This window comes from Schistosoma mansoni, chromosome 4 (assembly GCF_000237925.1).
Source record: "Schistosoma mansoni strain Puerto Rico chromosome 4, complete genome".
In the NCBI taxonomy this organism is placed as follows: Eukaryota; Metazoa; Platyhelminthes; class Trematoda; order Strigeidida; family Schistosomatidae; genus Schistosoma; species Schistosoma mansoni.
Genome location: NC_031498.1, coordinates 23,560,766 through 23,570,707, shown reverse-complemented (window position 1 = coordinate 23,570,707; position 9,942 = coordinate 23,560,766).

Here is a 9,942-nt window from a genome sequence, read left to right as displayed (position 1 = left end):
TCCTATATATCGATAGCCAGAAAATATATAACCCTTTAAATTAATAATAAAGTCAACAGTTGTTTTAAATCTAGCTTAACAGATAATGAAAACTAATTTTTCCAGTTATATGCATTTGTATTAATCGACAAATTGAATTTCTAACTTGAAAAATTGCTACTGTATCCTTTGATTACCTTTAAAACTTTTATTTGTTTCAGTCAGATACAGATTTAACATGATTCTTATTTTGTATACACAATGAGATGTTACTGATAAAAATAAGTTCCCCTGATAAAACCCAGCATCTGAACGTTAAATGATACTAGATATTTGTCGACTATTTACAAAACTAAAGAACTGACATATCACAAATAAAAATTCCGTTGTTTAGAATCATTCAAGAGTCATAACACAAGTTATTAGATATCACTGGAAATTGTTTAGTTAATTAAGACTATGACAAGGGACAATGGAGAAATGCTTCTTAATAAAGATTTCATAAGTACAACTAATTAATGACAATCTTTTTTACTGGAGGTTTTATACATCTATTAATGGTTTGGTTTATCAAATGAACACTAATGCCATGTGTGAGAAGAATTCTCACTACAAAAAGCTTGAGAATCCCTGATAACTAAGGAGCCATAAATATCTATTTTGTTCTATTTTGAACTCATCTACCGTGAACTTGTTTCTCTCAATACCCGAGATTCATGGTCAAGATTACTTTCAGGTTTTCACTGATATAAAATATTAAGCTAGAGATAAGGAGTTGACTACAGAACCAATGGTTTTAGATAGTTCCCCGACTTAAGTCGTTTCATAATGAAAACTCTCTTTACATTGAACATATCTCATTATTTTATTTAACAACATTTCTTACAGTTACAGTTTTAGAGACCGATCCCTTGATGGATTTATTTTTTTACTCTAAGGCTGGTTTAGCTTACACCCAACTGCGTCACAAGACAAGCCCTCACATGGAATACCTAAGGTCAAAGGAGAAGAGTAAGACCAAAGAACACATAACACACGCTGAGAAATAGAGAAACACATGAGTAGGATGAACAATAACTGGATAGAACTATAAAGGAAGACCGAGGACAAAGTGGGTTGGAGAATGCTGGTTGATAGCCTATGCTCCACTAGGGGTGACAGACGTAAGTAAATAAGTAGTTTAGCTTAACAGGTTGTGAACTTCAATAGCTTACAATTCATAAAGAATCTGTGAATTGTTTATATCATTCCTCTGTCACCATTATTTAATATCTACTATAAATTGGTAAATCTCAATTTTACACACATTTCATTCCTTACAGATTTAATTAATCTTTAAACTAAATCTTTTTTCTTTATTCTAAAAAGATTATAATAGTTAATTGACAGTAGTTCAAGATAGTTTTCTGATTATAATGATGTATAAACTTATTCATTGTTCTTAAGATCCAAACATAGTACAGTTGAAGTTAAATTATGCTTAGAATTTGATTTTATAATAATTATGAATAAATTAAGAAAGTTCATAAGTGTTATGTTCCGATAAGAATTCATTTATGGACCAATACTATGCGTATATTTTTATCCTATAGTTGTCAAATAACTAAGCTATTCATATCCATGCCCCTCTTGTTATAAGCTTTATTTTGACCTATGAAGTATTATTATACAATTTACTATTCTTGGATTATGCCCTGACTATCGATTACTATCTCCCATATTCACAACCACATTTAAATAGACCTTGTACAAATGTTGTTTCCTGTTTTATGGTAAGATGTGCTCTGTCTGGTAGGTATATAAACCCAGGATGTTTGAAATAAATGATTCATATCGCTGAGGCTGAGATTGGTGTTCTGGACTTAACTGGTTTGGCTTTGCAGAAATCAGAACCGATAAGTACTTTTGACTGCTTATACGGGTTTTGTGCGTCATTTGTTCGATCGATAATTCACTGCTCTATAATTGGCGGTATTATCACCTTATACATTAACAGGGCATCCAGGCAACTTGAAAAAATTAGAGAGCATAGACATTGGAAAGTTATTTATACAACTACTAGTAATGAAATTCACTTAATATTACTTGTTTTAATCTTCCCATTGATGTTTAGGACTGTAATTGATCAGTCTCTTATTAGCATATGTGCATCCTGTGCGTATTGACTCGATATAGCCATGTTTCACAAGCATTGTAAATAAAGATGGATAGTGGCTAGCAGTGGAATCCAGGACGCGTGTTTCGTCCTATTCGGGACTCGTCAGCTGGATGTGTCAATAAGAGACTGACCAGTTACAGTCATAAACATCAATGGTAAGATTCAACCAAATAATACTAAGTGAATTTAAACTTTACCCTATTGCACAAGCAAGTGGCTATTAAGACTCAGTAGCTGAGTGGAAATCGCAATGGCGTTTGAGGCGAAAGGTACTGCGTTCAAGTCCCAGAGTGAACATCAATTTTGAGATGCAGGTACATCCAGCGGACGAGTCCCAAATGAGACGAAATGCGCGTTCTGGATTCCACTGCTTGCCACTATCCATCTTTGCTTACAACTACTAGTAATGTTTATCAAACATTTATGATAAGCTTATGAAATCATGTATTTTCTAATTTATTTGTCTCTAATACCACATAATATTATACAACTAAACAGATTATAAAATATTTCTTACAGTTCATTCATAAGTGTAGGTAAACGTACCTCTGTTTAAAAAAAAACAGTAATTTACTTTGAATTCAATTCAAGTTTCTATGGTATTTTGTTTTTTCAATATCCTTTTGAAGTTATACTAACCGTCAATCATAAAGATGATTTCAAGTATTACTTCAAATGACTCACATGAACGTTACTACATACTGGAATCCTTTTTATATCATTAAGTTTAAGTGTTCTAAAGTTTGTTTAATTGTTTTTCGAAATGATAAAACAAACCTTCTACCACATATGTGATTTACCCAAAAAGTTCGAATACAAAAAGCAAAATATATACACTAACACATTTACACATATTTCAACTAAGTAGTATGTTACATACTACTGATATACAATAATAATACCAGGAAAAAGAAAATGATTCATAATTACTATTTAGGCATTCAGTACACTTTTATCCCATAAGTTAATGATATATAAATCTATATTCAATGGCATGTGGTTAACATGTGTTTATTATAGGGAAACCTAAAACATCATCATCATCTTCATAATACTACTACTAATAATAATCATTATGAATTAGTAATATATTAATATAAAACATTAAATTTACACTTACATGAATTCTCAGCAATAAAAGATGATTATTTCAGTATCATAAAAAATTATAGTTCTCGGATTGTTTTTTTTTTTGTATTTTTAAAAAATTTTTTTATTTTATACACTATGGTAACTGAAAATAAGATGAAACAAGGAAAAAAAATGGTAAATAAAATTTCAGTTCCTCAGTTGTTGTTTTTTTTTCTTTTTTAGTATGAAATAAATAGTAAACATTATAAAAAGAAAAAAAAATGAAAATACAAAAAAAATTTTTTTCTTTTTTTTTCAAAGTGAATACTTAAATTTATGAATTTTGTTGTAAGTATTATAACACCGTCTAAATAATGTCAGTCATCAGTAAGTAAGCAAGTAAGTAAGTAAGTAATCAGATTCTGTCAATTAGATTGTTGAAAAAGAAAAAGAAAAAAAAAAGCTAACTAACGGACAGTGAACTTTGTTTGTTACAAAAGTTTTTTTTTTCTTTTTCTAAACTACTAGGTCAATGATGTTTTAAATCTGTGTATAGTTGAAAGGTGTAAAATTATTTAAAAATTTGTGTTTTATTTTTACCTGAATAATAATAATATTTGATCATTTATTTAACTTTTTTTGTATTCAGTGTTTATCGAGAAAATCTAAGCATTTGTGGTGTGTGCTACTGATGTCTACAAATATAAGTAGTATATATTATCAATCGAAAGTGAAATACCTGGTGGTAGAAGGTTGATAAAATCGAAGAAAAGTGAACGAGAACAGAGAATGATTGATGTTAAAACCAAGGAACAATAAAAACTGAAACAATGAACTGATATTTTGCAAATGAAGTATTTATCTTCACTCGGCTTTTCTGGTGTTGTATAAAAGTGTAAAAGGGTGCATGCTAAGGTTTATTGAAGCCTTAGCCATACGAAAATTCAAACCCCCTTTGTGTATTCAAAAATGGTTTGTTCTCACCTTAAACCTACCCTAGTAATATTAGCTTATTATCCAGAGTGATTGGGTTGCAAATTGTTTTCACATTATTATTATTATCCTTGTCTCCTCTCACTTCCCATTTTCAGTCTAGTTGACCTTTTATTTTTATATATAAATGTTCTTAACAAGTATATATGTGATCAGATTATTCGAAATGTATTGCGCTAACATATATCACATAGTTCTGACACTCTACGTCTTCTTATAAAACTACCTAAGTATTTACTGTATAGTTCTCAGATTTTACTTAGACGTTCTGTAATTTTGAATTCAAATACATTTGATTATCCACACTTGTGTTCTCTTGCATTACAAATCAACCTGTAGTCCTTCAAAGAAGTTAATGATAGCTTGAAAACCCTAAAAATAGTTAGATCAAGTTAATTTAACACAAGTTATATTATTTAGAGCTGATCAGGTAAATTCTATTAATCAGTACCTTTTTTTTAAAAGGAAATATTTATCATTAGACTCGATGAGGTGTCCCATAATAAGACGAAACGGCCGTCTAGTGCTTCCAGGTTTTCCATGGTGGTCTAAGTATAATTGATTCATGATCTCAACTAATAAAATTACTATAATATTCACAAAACCTCTTCTGATAACAATGAAATTGGTTGTACAGAATTTCACTGAAACACCATAATAATAATATCATGCATTGTATTTTTCTTTATTGTAACCACAGTATAAAACATCTTTTGGCAGACTTCTTCCCATTGTATTACATTAGTTGACTTTAAAAAGGTAATTTCATATGTATGTTATCAATGAAAACTTTTAGTAACAGATGGTAACCATGAGGATTTTATTATGCTTTAACACAAGCTTAGAGAATCTATCCCAGAAATTAAATAACTTACGAAATATTAGACCAATGTTTAATAATTCGTTTCCTTAAAAGTGCTAACACTACTTATAAGTAATGTGTTGCTTTTAATCATCATTATTATTGTATGTTTGTATGAAAGTATACAAACATTGTTTATTTTCATAATCTTTCAAAAAAATATGAATAATACTACTACTGTAGTGAACAACAACACGAGTGGGGACAACCTAATGTACTTGAGCACAAATTACAGACTTCTCACTATAATCTGATAAACATATAGTGAACAGTTAATTTGCAAACTATCAAACAATTGTCTCAATCTTGACCGTTCCTTCTGCAAATATCAGTCCATCGTCTCTGATTTCATTGTTTATGCATTTTTATACCGTTTGCGCCTCATTTCTGTTCTCTCCTTATCGATCTTCTGCCGAAATACAATCTATGCCTGACCATCATCATATACTATTTATGTAGATATAAGTAGCCCACACCACACTACTACTACTATACTAAAACTGCTTGTAAACATTAATACTATATGAAGTAAACATTAGAATCATAAAATTTATAGTAAAGTCTACTGCTTTTATAGTGTTTCTTATATTCACTATACAAAAAATAATGTTACCATTTCATAGTGGGAAAAAAGAGAAGGAGAGACAGAAGGTAGGGAGGATACTAAGTAAACGAATGTTTAAAAAGTTTTACATAATTCCTAAATAAAAATATAAAAAAGGGAACTTTCCTGTTTAAACGATCCTCCAAAGCGTAAAATGGATGAAACAAAATATTTTTTTGTATTTTTACTTAACTTTTGTTTTAAACTATCTCTGTAGTGATAATAATGTACCTTTATTTATGTAACTTTATAATGAAGGGATGTATATCCATGATAAATTAGCTCACTAAATATTGAATCATTTTAATGGATTGAGAAAAGAACTAATGGAAATTGAATAAAAGGAAATATTTAATAGTTGAATTAATGTGTCGATTGAGGCTAGACCATTATGGAAAAGCTAAGCGCCTTTGACGGCCATTTCGTCCCAATATAGGTACTCCTCAGCAGTGCGCATCCACGAATTTATTACTGTAACTGTTATTTTAAAACTAAAATAGGTATTGACTATTTAATAATGAATATGAAAGTAATGAAGTTGCATTCTCAAATTACAAATACTACATTCTTCTTAGGTTGAGTGAACTTTTGAGAGAAATAAACAAAGATGGATAGTAGTTAACAGTGGAGTTCAGGAAACGCGTTTCATCCTATTTGGGGCTCATCAGCTGGACTCAGTAGATAAGTGGATAACAGGTTTGCGCGAAAAGTATTGGGTTTGGGTTCCAGAGTGAACATTAACTCTGAGATGCAGGTACATCCAGCTGATTCATACACTAATCGACCACACCTAAATCCAGTAGATATATTTACAAACTATTTGATTACGGGCTGTTTTTTCAACAAATTTTCCCTTTTTGCAAAATACAGTTATTTATTCTATGATCATATATAATTTGTAGAGCAAACAGCGTATAATCGTCAAGTGACTGCAAAAGAATATTCTGATCTTATCGTATAAAAACTAATTTTGATAGTAGAAATGAAAAAGCAGATTGTCTTCATTTTATATTTTATTTGAAAACGTCAGTCTCACTCTTTAAGTCCATTATCAATCGTGGAGATTGTTAAGTTTTTGATTGAGATCATGAATGGATCAATGTTAGACCAGCATAGAAAACCTGTAAGCACTGGATAGCTGTCTCATCCTGTTATGGAACGCGTCAAAAATGCGCATTCACGATCTCACACGTAGGATTCGAACCCGGGGCCTTCGGTCTCACGCAAGAACACTTAATCTGCAGACCACTGAGCCGGCATCCAACAGTGTTAATGACTAACTTCAATCGATCCATGATCTTGCAAAACTATTTATCCACTATCTGAGATAGATATCTGTCACTACCCGACACAGATTGTACTCTAGCGATCACGGCTCTCCACTAGAACTCCGAGAATTCTCTCACGAAGCTAGTCACTAGTGAGTACATGGTAATTATCATTATGAGACTGTGGAAATTGTTAAGGATTTTGATTGAGATCATGAATCAAAGGATGGTCACGCAATTTCATTGATTGGTTTAAATTAGACATTAACACGGTTGGATGCCAGTTCAATGTTTTTGAGGTTAAGCATTCGTCTGTAATACCGAAGGTCCTGGGTTCAAACCCCTCAAGTGGGATGGTGGATGTGCAATGTTGATGAGTCTCATACTAAGATGAAACGGCTGTCTATTGCTTCCAGGTTCCCAATGGTGGTGTAACATCAACTGATTCATGATCTCAATAAAAAAACTCAGATATTTAGAAGATAGTCCAAGATATCGAAATAAATACTGTATAATGGTGTGCATCTTGAAGTGAACATAAGAAAATTTTCTAAACAAAAGATTGAAGATAAAGATGTTTATATCTAATTAAAGCAGTACTAGGATTTACTCGCTGATTTATTAATATTTACAAGATTTCTCGCAATTAAAATCTATTACATTCAACTAAAGATATATATTAGTTAATTGTCCCGATATATGGGAAAAGTCTACCTACAATGCAGATTTGAACATATAAAGACATATTTACGTCTCGGGGTACTAGCCTGACTTTCAGAATATTGAGCTGGCATCCATTAGATCATGATGAAGTTCAGATACATCAACATTGAACATGAATCACTGATGACAGTCAGTGGATGGTGATTGTTTCATAATGCAGACTGAGTAAAATTTTCAATGTGAACCAACAAATTACAATTCAGTGAACTAAACAGAGAAAAAATCATACTAAGAGTTGTAGGTTCTCGTTCTGATACCAATGGAGATCATAGACGCTTACTATTTAAGAGTATAACACTAGGATAAAACACCCATTAAGTAACGCCTGATTTTTATTGATGATCTGGTTTAATACAGTTAATAATATAAACTAACTATTCATAAGTCTCTATCAATACTGTTTAGTTGTTTTTTACGTTTGACATTGCAAGAGATGGGATAAAAAGGTAGTTTAAATCGATTTCTGAACTATTAACAAGAGGGAAATATGTAACTTAAAATGTAGGAACTTATTCCAACTTCTATTTAGTCAATTATTCACTTTAAAAGTACTTCTGAATAATTTCAATACATTATATCTGTGACAAAATTGATTCATGTGATATTCAAATAGTTTGTTCATTCTAAAGTTTACTATCATGTTTATGAAATCATGGCTCCATAAATATATAAAATCAAATATCTATTTAGAAAAAGGTTGTCTATGTTTGATTAATTAAATAAAAAAGATTTGCCAATTTTAACAAATACTTTAGTTCATTGGAAATATAAGTAATTTTAATAGCTGAGATCATGAATCAATTGAAGCTAGACCATCATAGAAAACCTGGAAACACTGGATGGCCAACTCATCCTATAGTGGGACTTCTCAGTAGTGCGCATCCACCATCCCGCCTTGCGAGATTCGAACCCAGGACCTACCAGTCTTGCGCAAGAGCGCTTAACCTCTAGAACCACTGAGCTGGTCGGCATCCAATAATGTTAATGTCTAACTTCAACCAATCCACAAAATTGTGCGACACACCCACCATTCTCTTCAGTGAGTTACTATCTTACAATAGACCTGGTTGAAATCCACTGGTCACTGTTTCTCAGTAGAAATCCACGAAATGCCTCTTGAAGTCAGTCACTAGTGAGCATGTGATGAATAATATCTAGGGGGTTTTTGTGAATATTATGGCATTTTTAATAGTTGAGATCATGAGTCAATTAAAGCTAGTCTAGTGCTTTCAGGTTTTCCATGGTTGTCCAGATTCAACTGACTCATGTTCTCAACTATTAAAATTACTATAATATTCACAAAAACCCCTTCTGATAAGAATTGAAATGTCTGAAAACAAATAAACTTGCCCTTAAGGAATTATTTAGCATATCTTTATTAGAGAATTAACCTTGAGAAATGTTAAACATGACCATTTGAATTGAAAGACAGTCTCCAGGCAATTAGAAGAGTTACTATAAATTAAACAAATTTCTTATGACAAAGTTATGAAGATTTTGGAATGTTTATTAATTTTTCAATCCTAAGTATCAGGTTTCTAACTTTAAGATAACATAAATTCCTTCACAGAATCCCATTTACCTTCATGTAGATGAATGTCTTCTGAATCGATCCTTAATTCATTCATAATCACTCACATATTTCTCTAAAAATTTAGAGAAATAGATTTTTTTAGATGACGTAATAGAGAAATCATGTGTAGAAATTGTAATTTGTGTTGGTATCTTTTTCATACAAACTCTCTTACAATTCACTGTCATACCACTAAAGTAATTTCCTTAGTGTTTTTTACTGTTAATCAATCACTATGACAAAGAACAAGCATTTACCATGTTTTACATTATCATCTCCACTTGATAATGACAGTATAGAACCACTTCTGACAGTTATATACGCTTTGAACACTGAACGACGATATTTCTACAGTCTTTTTTCACACAATCTAAAATGAAAGTCACTTATTGTTTTTAAATTTCGCATATAAGATACAAAAATCTTTTTACTGTATATAACCAGTTTGACCCTATCGTATTATGACACGAAATATTTAATAACTCTTTACCAGTATCTTGATATTTATTAGTTTATTTCATGATTTAAATTGAATGTAAATTATTATCAGAAGGGGTTTTTGTGGAGATTTAGTATTTTCATAGTTGAAAGCGTGAGTCAATTGAAGCTAGACCACCAGGAAAAACCTAGAAGCACTTGACAGCCAACTCGTCCTATTGTAGGACTCCTCAACAGTACGCATCCATGACCTCGCCACATGAGATTCGAACC